Genomic DNA, 17772 nt, shown 5'->3' on the forward strand with positions numbered 1-17772 from the left:
AAATGTCCTGCATCACCATGTCTTTCCCACTCTTAGCTGTCTCCAATCACACTAGTCAGCACCAACCCAGTTAGCTACTTTACTGATTGAGTCACTGTGTCTCTCCCTCTGCATATCCATTAAAAATAAATGTGTTCATACAATAAGAACAATCAGAAAAAAGGTGGGGAGAATAAATTTCTTGATATTTTTGCCAAAAGAAAAAGGATTTTTCTGTAGACAATAATTTTCCAAATAGTACTTCAGTATTTGTTCATATATAAGATTTGAAAAGATAGGTTTTTATAATTCTATTTTGGTTTACACACACACACACACACACATTTCTGACCACTCTCCTTTCTAGGTCCTGTTCAGTGACTCCCTTCAAGCCACAAATCAGACTTGAACTGTGGAGAATGCAAATTCCTACACATCCCATTTCAGAGGGATGAGCAGGTTCTCGGGAGATTGGATAAAATAGTTATTCTTCAACCTAATCACCTAATCAGAATAAAAAGAGTAATTGATGGGTACAAGTGGAAAGCTGTTTTTGAAAAATTACTTATAATCCCAATGTTTTAACAATTTTCAGGATTGTAATAGTAAAACGTGAGAGGCATAATTAGATTATTCCTACATATTTAATATTCTTGTAGACACATAAGCACATACAAAAATGTTATTTCCCTATATAAAATTAAAATTAAATTGCTGTTTTGTGGCTACATGAACCAAAGATCATGTATATTATGAATATATTCAATTTATATTTATCAACAGTACTTCGGTATAGCTTTAAAACCAGATTCACTGTAAATAATGTGGGATATGTATTGCACAAAAAAAAATTTCTTAATATTATATAATCAGGTTGTAAATTCAATTGGTTTTAACATCACTTTTGAATTCTTCTATTAATTTCAACAAATGTGTTAAATACTTGATTCTGCATTTAAAATCTTAAAAACGAAACAAACTAAAAATTTATCTCTGAAGTTGCTTCTAAATATCCTATCAAATTATGTGATTTTAAAATACTAGAAAGTTGCTAATGCCTGGATTTATCGTTATGAATAAACTCATATTTAAGAGAACATTACATTCTAAAAGAGTTCAAATTTAAGATGTTTCTAAAGTTTTAAAAAATATGTACATTGTGTTATTTTCTTAAGGCAATAGAAATAACTTATGCTTCTATTAGAGCTAAGCATTTGTTTAAACTACTGAATTAGTTACTTTAGTAACTAAAACTAAAAACATACCAGTATGAGACAAATTATCATTTTATGTTAAGTAGCATTAGGAATATGCAGAATGGTGAGATTCTATATAGCATATCATTCAGTCTTTCTGAGTAGAATTCTTTATTAGCTATGCATATCTAAACATTTAGGTCCAGAAATTAAAGCATTAAGACATTCCAGATACAATTTTACTGTTGGAATATAAACACATCTGAATAAAAAAAAAAAATCCTTCATTATTCCTAAAAGTAAATGATTCAAGAAAATGCTACCATGACAGCAGAAAATTTGGGAGCACAAAGGATAACATCATAAAAAATAGTAAGTGAAGAGGCATGGAGGATTGCATTATGATTCAATCTCCTTTTATTTATTAAGCAGAGCAATGTAAAGTGAGTTGAACAAGATATGATTTGCTTTCTCATGATTTTTTTTAAATGCCAGCACCTTGTATTTAAAGGAATTGGTTATAGTTTCCCCTTATTTTTATCAAAAATATCTCATGGTTATCTGTCTCAACAAATGAGTGCACATCTGAGATTTTGTACCTGTGTTTTTTCATATGTATATAGGACCTATTTTTTATCACATTTAAGAGGTAAAAGATTTTTTGTAAGGACTCCTAAGTATGTTATTAGAGAAAAAGTAGCTTTATTTAGTTTACTTCTATATTGACACCTGAGTCTAACCCCTTATCACTCAGATCAGATAATTAAATGTAAGAAACATCATCATCATTCACCTTGTCTGTGAGGCAAAAAAAGACACAAAATACATTCCGGTTATTTTCCTGACCAAATTCTTCACTGTTATCCATTATTTTTCTGTATTGCAATTTCTATTACTATGAATAACGATTACTAACAATCCATTCAATGATAGCTTAAAATTAGTCTCAGCATGCACCTGTTACTCCCCTCCCACTAAAATAGCCACTGTTATAGTTTGGATATAAAGAGTTTTCCAAAAGCTCCTGTGGTAATGCAGGAACATTTAGAAGTGAAATGATTAGATTATTAGAAATGTAGCCTAATATATTTTATGAATGAATCACTGAAAAGTTCCACTGTACTGGGTGGTAACTGTAGGTATGAGGGGTATGGCTGGAGGTGGGTCACTGTTGATGTGCCCTTGAGGATTATATCTTGTCCCCCTGGCTCCTCTCTCTCTCTCTCTCTCTCTCTCTCTCTCTCTCTCTCTCTCTCTCTCTCTCTCTCTCTCTCTCTCTCTCTCTCTCTCTCTCTCTCTCTCTCTTTCTCTCTCTCTCCATCCCAGACACCATGAAGTAGCAAGTTTCCTCCACCATGCCCTTCGTCCATGATGTTCCACCTCACCTCAAGCCTAGAACCATGGAGTTGGCTGACTGTGGACTGAATTTCTGAAACCATAAGCTCAAAATAAACTTTTCCTCCTCTAAGTTGTTATCAGGTTTGAGTGGTATGTTAGTCAGATTTTTGTCACTGCAACCATATGGAAGCTTTTCTTAAGTAGATTGTCAATAATAACTTTTTACAATTAGGGGAAATAGACAGTTCATGAAAAAAAGAGGAGGTGTCAAATAGTTAATGTGACCAAAAAATGACACAAAAATGCCTTTGCATTAAAAGACATTCCCAAATGTCTTTTAATAATTATATCTTTTCTTCTTTGTGTAATTTCACTGGTTAAAAAACTTACCTAAGATTTTACTTCACATATTTTAGGTAAATAGTAATAATGATACTTCTTTGGATTGAACTTCTATTTTTCTCTTTTACCTTTGAAGACTGATGGAAGAAAACAATGAAACCCATGAGGAAGGTTTTAATTTGCTTGGATTCTCAGATCAACCCCAGTTGGAAATCATCCTTTTCGTGGTAGTTTTACTATCCTATCTTCTGGCCCTTGTGGGTAACACAGCCATCATCATGGTCTCCAGCCTGGATTCCAAACTCCACACACCTATGTACTTCTTCCTCACTAATCTCTCCTTTCTTGACCTTGCCTTCACTAACAGCATCGTGCCCCAGCTGTTGTGGAACCTGAGGGGACCAGCCAAGACCATCACATCCACTAGCTGTGTCCTACAACTCTATGTGTCCCTCTCCTTAGGTTCCACTGAGTGCGTTCTCCTTACTATCATGGCATTTGACCGCTATGTGGCTGTCTGCAGACCTCTCAACTACATGACTGTTATGCACCCATCATTCTGCAAGGCCCTGGCAGGAATAGCCTGGCTAAGTGGAGTGGGAAACACTCTCATCAAAAGCACCATCACCCTGCGGCTTCCTTGATGTTGGCACCATCACCTTCACCACTTCTTGTGTGAAGTGCCTGCCATGATCAAGTTGGCATGTGTTGATATCCATGCAAACCAAGTCCACTTTTTTGTGGCTACATTAGTTCTCGTCCTCCTGCCCATGGCATTGATATCTGTTTCCTATGGATTCATCCTGCATGCTGTGATTAAAAATTAAGTCATCCCAAGCTTGGCGCAAGGCTCTAGGGACCTGTGGCTCTCATCTACTAGTGGAGTCCCTTTATTTTGAGACCAGCTCAGTCATATACATCCAGCCACAGAGATCCTTTGGCCACAGCCAGGTCATGTTACTCACACTCTTTTATGCTGTTGTGACTCCCACTCTCAACCCCCTCATATACACCTTGAGGAACAAGGATGTGAAAGGAGCCCTGAGGAGACTACTGAGGCGAGAACAACATTTCTAATGGAAAAATCAAAGGGCAGCGACTTTCTGTGCTGGAAACTTATTAAAGAGTTACCATATTAAATAACTTCTCCCTAACGTGCAGTTCATGTGTGACTGCCTCTCTAGCTGCATTTTTGTACAGTGTGGACCACATTGTCTCAAAAAAGAACATTTAGATTCAACTTCTGTAGCACATGGAACATTGTATGTGTTACAAATATTTTCACAAACTCCCTTATTAAATGGATTTTATGTGAATACATTTCATATAAATGAAATGTTACACATATAGTAAGAATGGAAAATTTTGTAGATTTTCACTGCACATATATACATATATGCCTGCAAACATAATTAGAGAATTAAAATATTATTTATTAATTGAAAAGTTGAAAAGTATATATTAACATGAAGAAATTATTGTAGTATTTCCTTTGTAGAACAATTCTACAATAAATAAATAATTACTAAATAATTTAATAAATGCTAAATATTCACATAACCTAGTTTCAGCTTGATCCAGGCTCTTGGCAAAATCTTGCATTCAATTCTATGTAACAGTCTCATACCTTCCCAGTGTCTTTGTGGCTTTTGACCATGTAGACTCTGTAGCCACACTTTCTTGGTTTCAAGGTTTTACTCACTTGCCGATCATGACCCTCTGCTCTTTACCTTACCTGTACGTTTCTCAATCACTTCTGACATGTTCAGTGACAATTAAATAAACTTAATTCATGCAAAGTGTCAAAAAGTCATGTCAGTAAATAAGTACTGAGTAAATTTAACAATTATTTAAAATATTTTAAAAAAATAGAATGGTACTCAGAATTCTTCATAGTCCTCCCACACAACTTCTGTCATTCTCAACATGCACTTCATTGTGTGGTTTGTGTTTGTTTCACATTTTATATTAATTGATAGTTAGATTTTTTTATTTGTTAATTTATTTATTCATTTGAATTTTATTTATTTGTTTATTTGATTTTTTCCTGGAAACACTAAAACCAATCAAAATCTCTCTTCACACCTCTTTGTATCAGCCCCAATTTGCAATCAAATACCAATTTTGACTTTGGAATCTTTCTCTAAACTATATTGTTGAAACTTTGAGTCAGAGTGCTTGGGTTCAAAGCCCAGTCCTATGGAACTAATCAATTAGAATAATGTTTAAATTCATATCTATATTATGCCAATTCACAGTTTCCTCAACAGTACAAGAGTGTAACAATCGTTAGTAACAATAGTTAGTAACAATAGTTCCTAACTTACTTGACTACTGTGATAAGTAAATATGATTGGGATACAGTTAAGTTCAGAGCTATCTATTATGTATTAATAACAACCACTCAATAATTGTAGCTACTTCTGAACCACTTATACTATTCCAAACTTCATAACTTGATTGACCTTACTGATTTAATGATTTCTCTATGTCTTCAAACACTTCCTACTATTAGTTCAACAACATTTAACTATGTCCAACTATTCCCTATCTTTTTGGTAACTCCTCTAACCTAGTGTAAAGTTGGAATGTGGATCCTGCATTATATTTAGACTTCCATTATCATCACGGCCATAGGAAAATCTTCTTCAATCTATTCCTAGTGGTGTCTTAACCCATTTCATCCATCACATTCATGATTCCACTGCCCTAGTTCAAATCTTCTATCCTGCTCCTTAAAAAGATTGAAAAAATGAACAGGATGCTATGTCCTGCTGACAGAAAAGTAAGATGAGGGCTAGGAAAATGTTTTTACTCTTGAGGGGTGTGCTGGTCATTGCACTTGATTTACAAATATAGTAATTAACACCTTGGGTAGAGCTTAATGAATCTGTAGTCACACTAGTGACAAGAGATGAAAACCTAGATTAGATTTGCCGTGGTCAGTTTTGGGAAAGGAATAAACTCTAAAATACCACAATGAAAGAATTGGCAGGATTGATGAAGTGTGAAGAGTGAAAGATGGGCTCAAAGTTGGGAGAAGAGAGAACCATGGTACACAGGCCCACAGAAGCATTTAGTTAGTTTCTTAAGAAAAAATAATATGGCCTAAACAAGGCATGGTGGTGCATGCCTATAATTCCAGTGACTCAAGAAGTTGAGGCAGGAGGATCACAAGTTCAAGGTCAACCTAGGCAACTCAGCGAGACCCTGTCTCAAAATGAAAAATACAAAGAGCTGGGGATGTTAGTTCAGAGATAAAGTGCCCCCAGGTTCAATCCCCGAAACAAAAAAAAAAAAAAAGAAAGAAAGAAAGAAAGAAAAAGAACAATTAATTAGAAAGGTATAAATTAGGCTACTCTCATAGTTTATGCATATATTTGTTTTTCTCTATTGGTTCTGTTCTTTGCAGTCAGATACTTCTGGGGACTATGAAATCACACTCATAAAGATCTGTGGAGGAGATGACTGAGTCAAGAAGATAATCTCTGAAAGTCACCTGCTCCCAAGGTGGACTTCTCCAATAGCTCTGCTTGCTTCTTTCTCATAGTATTTAAAAGTACAAACAAGAGTAAAATAGCAACTTATTTGCCTAACAGAAATTTTCATTGTTTCATAGCAACAATAACAGCTTATTATTTTAGAGCATCTCATTTATAATGTAATTTTTAAAAATAAATATATGAAATCTATCAAGTGGTATTAAGGATCTGCTAATACTATCCAAACTATATTTCTGCTTAGGAAGTCAGAATCTTTGTATAGATTTAAACCACTGCATATAAATCAGGGTAATAAAAATCACTGCCTTTGTTAAATGTATGTAATTTGTCTATTTCTTTTTAAAGTCTACCAATATGTATGGTACCTAGGCTATCGACTAATGGTATTTTAAAACATTTGTTATAAAATCTGTTGATGCTTTAGTTTATCTATTACTTTATTAATCACAGTCTTTAAAAAAACTAAAAATAAAGATGGATATGACTCTGTCCTAAAAAAAAAAGATTGAAAATATATAGCTGTGAGCAAAAATGGTTTTACAGGCATGTTTGATTTGGAGGGCAAAGATTAATTTAGTGACTGTGAATGCACCCAAATGTGTAATAGATTTTCTGCCTTATAGCCTTTCACACCTGGCCCATAGGCTCCATGTGGGTCACTTTCTAGCTTTTGAGGCACTTAAAAGTGTTGGTATGTGTGACCAAATTTTTTAAATTTCCAAATTGTTCTCTTCATGGCCTTTCTAAATGACAACTTTAATTATTCTAAAATAATTACATTCTATTTATGACTATGCTATTCCAATTTTAAATGACACTTAAATGTTACAGAGTGAAATCTCACGTTCTCCATTGTCTTCAGTGAATTTTTCTGTTTTCCTCACCATGTGTAATTCATATTTAATCAGAAGTTTCTGAATATTTTCTTTTTATTAACCTTAGAATATTTACTATATCAGCTTCTCAAAGCCAAACTTAAGTCTTACCTATTTCACATAAATGTCCTCATTCAATAATAACTTCTTTTTTATGTATTGCTATATCACTTTTCATGTACTAGTAATTAATAAATTTATGAGAATAAAGGGCTTTTTTAGGAATTCAAGTACTCCATTATAGTTAAGAGTATAAGAATCAGAAATCATATGAGATAGTCTTGGAATTGTGAAATGATCCAAATCACTTAAGGACTTGTATATTATGTGAAGAAAAATGAACATTCCTATGAATTCTAGAAGAATATTTTGTTTCTTCTAAGGTTTTGGACACCAGAGTCACACCAACTGAGTTCTAACTCGTGGAATCAGTTCTTTAATCTCCAAATCTACATAACAGAGTAATAGTGCCAATTTCATGATACCAGGGTGAGGAGCAAGTGAGGCAATGCATGTTATGGGCCTGACATCTAGCAAAGCTCAAAACACACCTGTCTGTTAACAGTGAGATTCTTCAAGGAGCACTATCAAATCAGAAGAAGCATTACTTTATTCTTTTCTCTGCCCATACCAGAGTGTGGCTCTTTCCATGCCCCTGGAGAGGAGTTTTAGAATGCACATGATTTGTCTGTTTTTTTTTTAATTAAAATTTTTTATTTGCTCTTTTTAGTTTTACATGATAGTAGAATATATTTTGACATATCATACATACATGAAGCATAAATTCCTATTTTTGTGGTTGTACATAATGTGGAGTTGCAATAGTATTGTATTCATATATGAATAAATAAAGGAAAGTTCTGTCCAATTAATTTTACTGACTTTCCCATTCTCATGCCCTCTCCCACCCTCCCATTCCCCCTATCCAATCCGGTGAACCTCATTCCTCCCTCCCTGCCCCCTACCTAATGTGAGTCACCATCTGTACACCAGAGAGAACATTTGGCCTTTGTTTTTTTGTGATTGGCTTATTTCACTTAACATGATAGCCTCTTGTTCCACCCATTTAAGAGCAAATACCATAATTTCATTCTTTTTTATGGCTGAGTAATATTTCATTATGTATTTACAAATGATAAAAGAAGCCACTTTTCCTAATAAAATATTCTCAGATCAGTAGTTAAAATGTCTGCTTTCAAGTCACAAATAAAAGAATATAAAATAATAGTAAAGACTTTACACATGAGAATATTGACAAGGTTTTCACCTTATTAAAATGTACTTTTTGGTACACTTTTGAAAGTGTTGAGCAAAATTGATAAACTGTTGGCAAGATTGTACAAGAAAAGAAAGAACAAGAAACCATTATCATTAAGCAAAATAATATAGCCAGTATTAAATAAATTCTAAATAGAATAAAGATAATAAATGAGCATTATGAACCCCTGCATACTTCAGAACAGGAATATATTTCTATGCACTTTGGGACTGATTTGGAGCAGGCAGAGATTTTAGCCTGGCAGGCATGAATGGTTGTGTATGGGGTGGGGGGCTGTCGGGGGATTGACAGAAACCCAGGAGAGTATGCAAACTGAGAGAAAGAAACAAAAAGAAAGAGAGAGAGAAAAAAAGGAGATGTTAGAGAAGGAAGCTAGAGGGAAGGGAAAGGATATACAAACCAGTATGGGCACGGATATGTATACAGTAGGAAGACTTTCTTAGAAGAAGTATACTGTGCCAGGAAACAGCAGGGTCTTTCCTAAGAATTTAGCCCAAGGGCAATGACAAAGCTTTTCAGTAATTTCAACACAGTCAAATCAATCAAACTTTTCCTTCATGGTTTGATATTTCAATAATTTACTAAATTTCTAAGAAAGCATTCTTGTGATGATGTCATGAATGTATATATTTTTTCTTTCATCATTGGTTTTATAATCTTCAAGCAAGAATATTTATGGATGGTGTGATGGCGGTCACATGTCTCCTTTTACATATGAATGATTAGTTATTACAGTAGCATCTAATGAAAAAAAATTACTCCGTCTAGTGACCTGAAAAGCCAAATTTTTAAAAAAAGTTTAGCCTGTCTTATTCTATTCATAGTTTACAAAAAATATTATTTTGGTGAACCTTGATTTTTACCAAAAGCTGATTTGGGATCTATTTATATAATTATGTAATTTTCCCTTCCTTAATTCTGTTATTTTGGTGAATTATCATTATTCATGTTTTGGCTCTGGAATAAATTCAATTTGGGCAATGAGCATGATTTATTTCATAATGGACTTCATAATATTTCAAACCCGTGTTAGTTTGTCAGACTATCCTTTAGTTTTCTGTTTTGGTACAAAGTTACACTTGACTAAAACAAGTATTTGAATTTTTTCTTTTATTTTTCAAACTTCTGATATATGTAAACTTTTTTTAGAAGTCAACTTGAAAAAAAACCTAGAGACTTGAACAAGTATGATACATAAGATCTCTCAATGAATTTTAAACAAAATAATCTGGTCAATTTTATTAGTCATCAGGGGAGTACAAAATTTAAGTAGTAATGAAATATCCATTACTTACTACCAGATGGATTAAAATTAAAAGAACACAAAATACTGAGTGTAGGCATAGATGTGGAGCAATTGGAATTCCTAAGCCCTGAGGAGTATAGGTGTTTACATCAATTTCCAGGCCTAATGGTATCTACTAAATCTGAATATAATCTATGTCTAAACAATTCATCGGAAGATAACTTATATTTTTGTTTACCCAGAGATATGTGCAAAAATATTCATAGCAGCATTGCTCATAAAAGATGAACCTGAAAACACTTAAATACCTATCAATACTACAATGGCTAAATATGGAGTGGCATTTTCACACAATGTAATACAATGCAGGAATAAAAATTGTAATTTGCTTTTACAAGAACCATAATGATTAAATGTCACAAAGATAATGTTGAATGAATGAAGTCAGAGACAAAAGAAATAGTGATGTATTGTTTTGTTTATATACCCTTCAAAAATCATAATAAATGTTACATGTGATAAGTAAAAGTATTATATGGAAATGAATTGAGGGTTGTTCTGGAGTGTTGTTTGTTTTATTTCTCCATCAAGATGTTTTCATAATGTAAGAAGTCAGCAACCTGTATCTTTATGCATTGTTTGTTTGTTTTGAGGGGTACCAGGGATTGAACTCAGGGGCATCCAACCATTGAACTATATGCCCAGCCCTATTTAGTATTTTATTTAGAGACAGGATCTCACTGAGTTGCTTAGCACTTGCCTTTTGCTGGGCCTGGTTTTGAACTAACAATCCTCCTGCCTGAGCCTCCAGAGCTGCTGGGATTGCAGGCATGCACCACCATATCCGGCTGAACTGTTTATTTGTATATGAAATAAATTTATATAAAGAATCAATAGGCTTTCATAAAATCCAGATTCTTTTGAGGATTATAAATATTTTTCAGTCCTGGGACTCAATGCACAGAAAATTGATCAAGTTAGGTGAATTGTGTTTCCTTCAGATTCTGTATATGCTGTGCAGTTTGTCCAAGTTTCTGCTTCTCTTTTAGTACTGGGTACAGGCCTTAGCTAATGTGGTTGCCATCCATCATTACATCACTGCAATTGTTTTCTTTGACATGTCATTGATATCATCTGGCTAGAACATGAATGTGCAGGAGTTTTTCCTCAGACTCTGAAATATTGGAAGAGGAGTTGATAGCCTTAGCCAAAATGAAGTTCACCTCCTCTATTGAGAAAAGTATGCTTGAAGAAAAGCATAGAGTATAGGATTAATATGGTATACTTATAGGCAGCAGGCAGGAAATTAATGGGATTTCCATTTGGGGCCTTTGTTTGGTCTTAGATCAGAGTAAGATAACCTGTGCAGGGATGAGTGGGAGGATTTAATAATTTGTCCCAATTTTCTATGATAGGAGAGAAGAACAACAGGACACACATAGAATGACTTCTGGGCAGACCTAAAAGGCCATTTGAAGAGAGACTGGGATTTTTAAGGGTGTGATTCCACAAAGTCATATGTTTATCTCCATCAAACCCAGTGCTTGTAAGAAATGAGGAGAAAAGCCCTGTAAAAATGTTCCAAGTCTGAGTTTTCAGCGTAGATGTAAAGAAAGGATAAGAGAAATTTTTAAGGTTCCAATGAAATTATCTGCCAATAGGATGCATTTATTGTGTGTGTGTGTGTGTGTGTGTGTGTGTGTGTGTGTAATACTAGATTATTGGTGGAAATTTAATATGAATATATTCAAAATGAAGTGAGTCAATATTGGGAGGTTATTAAAGTAGAAGTTAAATTTTTTGTGTGATTTTGTCTAGTTTAAACAGTACTGAAAGCTAAGAACCTATTTCAGAATGATCTCCTGGGACCATGGACTTTGGATACTACAGAGCCTGAGATTAATTGCCATATTGGGAGAACTGTGTCCCTGGGAACTTTTTGGATTCAATAGCCTGTGTCCTCTTTCAACCTCTCTTCATTTGCTGGTCTTCAGGGATCTCCAATCTCAAATAACAGTCCCTACAACCAATACATGGGCCTCAGACATTGATTTATCACTTCAAGGTAAAAATTGTTTTTGCTTTGTTGCTTAAATTTCCTTTTCTTTTAAAATGTGATTATTGGGATGAAAAAGTATGAAGAGCTTCTTCTCTTTTAATATATCACTATTATTAATGCCTTGATTTTATATCTGACATATCCCCATGATTCTTAACATTTGATAATAAATTGAGATTTGGAGTTAAAGTGATGTCCATCTGGATAAAGTGAGATAAAATGGAGCACATGTAATTTCAGATTTTGCATCAGAGTTAAATACAATTCTTCTATGACTCTAAAATGAACACAGTCTTATAAGTAAGAAACTTTCTCATGACCAGAATTAATCTCACATTGCATTCTTTTGCTATTGTATATGTGTGAGAATGTGTGTTAAAAACTCTACTAAAAGTAACATTTGGCCAGATGGGTAGAGGCTATATGCAGGATTAGAATTAGAGTAACATGTCTGAATTTATTTTATTGCATTGATAGAAGTAAAGTGAAAAAACTAAAAATTATGCATGTATGTATTTGTGGGTTTTGATTGGACATGGGAATGTATAAACATCTTTGCAATACATTTTATGTATATTACATATACACAAAATTATATATATATATGTGTGTATATCTAGGGCCTCCTTCATATTCTTTTTTATTATAGTGCTCCCCTTTCCCTATCTCTTGAGTGATCCCTCAAGGACTTGATGTTGCTATTTGATGTATCTCCCCTACCACTCCCTTGATTTAATTTTTAATGATTTCAGCTAAATATCACTTTTATATGATAAGTATAATTACTATAAGGTATTGCTTTTGACAATTATTTCACATATTTTATTTACATGATTAATTTTCTCAATAAAACAATCACAGGATATGAAATTATTAGGGAAGAATTTCAAGGCCTGAAAGATTTTTTTTTCACATCCATGTAGAAAGTGTCTATTTATCCTAAATAAAAGATACGGTTATAGTCTTTAGATGTATTCATTGAATTGGTGAATATATTTTAAACTTTTACATTCATAAATATTTGGAGTTTTTAAAAGCTGCCCTTTAGCCTTCTGAAAGGTAAAAATTCTATGTAGGTTTTATGCATATTGAGGCAGCTCTTTCATTCTTTTGATGTGCCCTCATAATGATAATCCCCACTCCCTCCTTTCAGATTTAAACATGTTTTTATTCAACATTCCCTTCCCTAGTAACCACATACCAAAAAAAAAAATGAGGGTTGTTTTGAGTGTGCTGTATGAATCTGTATCCTCAATAAGCTTATGGAATAAATGAATTAACTAATCCCTAAAGTAAACATGCTTCTGATATTATGTGTCCCCATTATTAAACAGTTAGATATAAATAATAATATTATGACTTTATTAACCAAGTGTTTACCATTTTACAGTAGAAAGAATCTTTATAGTCTCCACAACCCAAAAGTCATTCATATAAAGAAAATCATCAAAAAAGAATGCCCAACTCAAAGTTTATGCTTTAAGGCTGGAAATAATATGTATGTATAATTTGCTTATATTAAGCATTTATTTTACTGAATTTTTCCATTTAATTTGAATGATTCTTCATAAGCTATTAATGAATTTAATGTATTTTTTCCTTTGGCATTTTCTTTCTTTCTCTGTACATTTTTTTCCTTCTGTGGAAGATTTTATCTCAGCTTCTAATAGTTCTCTCTCAAGGAAAGACTTTGTTTCCAGAGTAAGCTGCAGGTGCCTCTCTGTAGAGGATCTTTAACAACATCTTCTGCAACTTTTGAAGGACACTGCACTGAAATTTATTCTGTGAGTCACTGTAATTTGTCTGAGTGAGGATTTCATAGAGTTATTTTATAAAGTAGTGACCAACACATTATACACTAGTGACCAATACATTATACTCTCTTTTTAATTCTTGTAATGTTTTCCTTCTTGTCTGAACAGGTAATGGGCATGACCAATAGCAGTGCCAAAGAAGACTTCATTCTGGTGGGCTTCTCAGAGCAGCCTCAGCTGTAAAAGATACTCTTTGTGGCTGTTTTGATATCTTACCTTCTTACTTTGGTGGGAAATACACTAATTATTCTGGTATCTTCCATAGACCCTAAACTCAAAATACCCATGTACTTTTTTCTTACTCACCTCTCCCTAGTGGACATCTCTTTTACCACCAGTATTGTCCCTCAGCTGCTGTGGAACCTCAAAGGACCAGCTCTACGTCTCCCTGGCATTGGGATCCACTGAATGTGTTCTCCTGGCTGTGATGGCTTTTGACCGCTATGCTGCAGTATGCAAACCTCTCCACTCTACAGCTGTAATGAACCCACGATTGTGCCAGGTTCTGGCAGGGGTTGCATGGTTGAGTGGAGCAGGAAATGCTCTCATCCAGGGCACTGTCACCCTCTGGCTACCTCGCTGTGGACACCGACGGCTCCATCATTTCCTCTGTGAGGTCCCCTCCATGATTAAGCTTGCATGTGTGGACATCCATGCCAATGAGATCCAGCTCTTTGTTGCTTCACTGGTCTTGCTCCTTTTGCCCTTGGCACTGATATTGATGTCCTATGGACACATAGCCAAGGCAGTTATAAGCATCAAGTCAGTGCAGGCCTAGCAGAAAGCCCTGGGGACATGTGGATCCCACTTGACAATAGTTTCCCTCTTCTATGGGAGCATCAGCCAACTATATCCAGCCCAACAGCTCCTATGCCCACACTTTTGGGAAATTCATCTCCCTCTTCTACACAGTCATCATCCCGACCCTCAATCCTCTCATTTACACCTTGAGGAATAAAGAAGTTAAAGGTGCACTGGGAAGAATATGCCACAGAGACCTACATGTGTAAAAAATGAAGCAAAGTACAGACTGGTCAATTTTTCATCACAAGTCTCTTAAATATCATCTCATATAGTCCTTCACCAGCCTAAAAGCACAGCTGGAACCTCCACAGTTTGTATGATTGTACTTCACATGGCCTCACAACTATCTGTCCTCTCCAATCTTTTCACAGGCTTCTTTTGGGCCCTTTGAAAGGCATTATTTCCCCATACTCTTTGATGTCCATTTTCCTAATAATTTCCACTTCTAACCCTCTCTTCTTTCATTTCTTCTTTCCATCCCCTTCCTTCCTTCTTATTCCACCTTTTATTCCTTCTTTATATTACATTTGGTTACCAGGATTTTTTTTTAGTACTGGAACCCAGGACCTTGTTCATGCCAGGTAAACACTCTTACCATTGAGCTACATACTCAGCCCTTTGTATTTTATTTTGAGACAGGGTCTGTCTAAGTTGCCCAGGTGGGCTTTGAACTTGTGACCCTTCTGCATCCACCTTTCAAGTAACTTCGAGCATAGGTGTGCAGCTCTGGGCCCAGTTTTTCTTACCATTTGTATGAAGTGCTTTGTAACTGTTTTCCCTCATGCCTCTATGTTATAGCTCTTCCCATTAATATTCTAATAATTCCTGAAAGCAATTTCCTAAAAAAATTTTAAAAAACTTTTCTCTTTTGTCACAGCAAAAGCTATCATACACCTTGTGAAAATATTTGAGAATTTGATTTTTGAATTCCACAACTTCCTTTTTGAGCTCATGTAGTTTTGTTGAACTTTTTTGTATCAATGTTTATGTATGATTTAAAAAATAATCAGCTTTGTATATAAGACCTTACTTGTAAGGTAACAAACAAGAAAAGTGATATCCGAAGCAGGTAAATTGGATATAAATTTCTGCTCTTAAAGAGTTGATCTTAGAGTATGGCTAAACATCTATATATGCAATATTAAAATAATTTAATTTGGCTATTATGTCTTTATTTGATTGCAGTTTTGTTCCTATTTATAATTTCTTCCCTTCATTTGTCTGTTTTTATCCATACCAAAAAAGAATGCAAAGTTCATCTTTTATCATTTGACATCATCTGCCTACTCCCCTTTGCACAGCTCCTCTGTCCCTCTTGATGATTGTGGTATCTGATCTTAACTAAATAGGCTGAAGTCACAATATTTGCTCTAAAAATCACTATTGATACCACTGAAAAAACAAGCCAGTAACAAGACTGTATCAAGAGGTTGGCTTACTCCCCTTGATTCTAACGACATTTTGATAATAAGCCTTTATTGATCTTAAAAATCTGGCAGATGAATCATATATTGGCTTATTTTTATATACATGTTTACATAATATTTCAAATTGAAAGCACCATCTCATTAGATTCAAACTTTCATGCTGTTGTCTAAAACATTAAAAATTTGTAAGTGTAAGAATGAGATGCACATAGATATTTAAAATGCATATGTAAGGAAACCCATTGGTTTTGTGCTTTTCTTGTATATCAGTAATTAAAATACTCACATGTACAGAATGAAAATTCTCATTTGGGGTTTTGTTTCAAGAAAATGTATTGTCATTTCTTTGAGAAAAAGTTTTATTGTCTCCCATTAATTGGTTGCAAACTAATCTCCATTTATAGATTTTAACTTCAAATTATACCTTATAATTAAACTCTTTAAAAAAGCAATGAGCTTCACTATTAATTAAAAGATTTTAAGTGCAACATAAATGCAGTAAGTGATAATAAATGATCAATCAATATCAATTAGCATGTTTTCAAAAGTCTACTTTCCTGGTCATAATATTCCCTCTATGGGAAGTCTAATTTAGGCTTCTTTTTTAAAAAATTTGATCCCATAAAAATTGTTATCTAGTCTAGAATTATTTGCATAATTTGTGTTTACATCTGCATGGGGAAAAATACCTTAAAAATCTGATAGAAAATAAGTCAATTCTTACTTTTTCTTTGTAATATGAAAAAATATGATTCATTTCCTTCACTGACTTATGAAATGCATAGTATATTTGTTTTTAATGGTGATAGTAAAGTTAAAAGTGTTATTTTTGAAAGGATAGTTACTGTAAATGTAGTAGGAAAAAACTGTGTTTGAACCAGGAGAGACCAGAGTCTCAGTTATCGTGTTTCTAACATTAGGAAAACCTCAAAGTTTGTGGCATTTCAGAGGTTACAAGACATGTAGTAAGAACTAAGTATATGTAATTTATGCATTAATAAACCATTGATGTCAGATCAAGTATCCTTGATGGCAAATATACATATGTTTTCCAGGCCTAATTTATTTGAGCAGTAACTAGTTGCTATCAATTCTCTACCAAGTTCACTCACAATAATCAAATGAATTCTGCTTTTGACATGTAAAATATATTTGTTTATTGTTTATATAAATGTGTCTCTTTTTTATAGACAGGCCAAAAATAGTGTATTGCAATATAATGATTTTGACTCAGTTGTGAGCTAATATTTGTTACACAATTCTAACATTTTTTTGCTTTGATTTCTGTGATTCTCCATTTCCATAATATGAGGGGAAATTTATTTCTTACATTAACTTAAAATTTAAAGATATTCTTACCAAACATTGTGTAGCACACTTCATGTAGCACACTACATTATACATCTAGTTGACTTCCCAATCTATAAGTTGGGTTTACCTACTATACCTATACCAGGTAGGCCCTGACTGGCAATGTTCTCCTGAAAAGCTATACTATCAAGGTTCAAGTCTCATCTAAATGATTATCCATATTTTAATTTTTATTATATTTAGTTTTTAAACCTATGAGTGTCTCTTTCTATTATCCTCAGTTATCCATTGTGTTTCACAAAATTCCTCACATGAAATGAATGAAAAATAAGTTTACATGAAAGACAGTGAACTAGTGATTACTGACCTTTAAGAATTATCTAAAAATCATGTGAGCAAAGAACTGAAGGGTCAAATCATATATCAATACATCAACAATATGTTCATTTGTCATTCAATCAGTAAGAACTTATGAACCATGGTATGTTTATTATTGTGGCACTGCCAACAAGTAATATATAATATTCCTATAAAGGATATTTCATGATTTAAGAAAAAGTTAAAACCAATATAAGGTTATACAAAATGCACAGTGAAAC

General features: G+C 33.8%; 2 pseudogenes; both read left to right on the forward strand.

The window, feature by feature from the left end:
• The first annotated feature begins 2995 nt into the window (after positions 1 to 2995).
• On the forward strand, positions 2996 to 3932 carry LOC114084365 (olfactory receptor 2G3-like; annotated as a pseudogene).
• Positions 3933 to 13748: 9816 nt separating this feature from the next.
• Positions 13749 to 14641, forward strand: LOC114083511 (olfactory receptor 2G3-like; annotated as a pseudogene).
• The last annotated feature ends 3131 nt before the right edge of the window (positions 14642 to 17772 follow it).

This window comes from Marmota flaviventris, chromosome 6, assembly GCF_047511675.1.
Source record: "Marmota flaviventris isolate mMarFla1 chromosome 6, mMarFla1.hap1, whole genome shotgun sequence".
Taxonomy (NCBI): domain Eukaryota; kingdom Metazoa; phylum Chordata; class Mammalia; order Rodentia; family Sciuridae; genus Marmota; species Marmota flaviventris.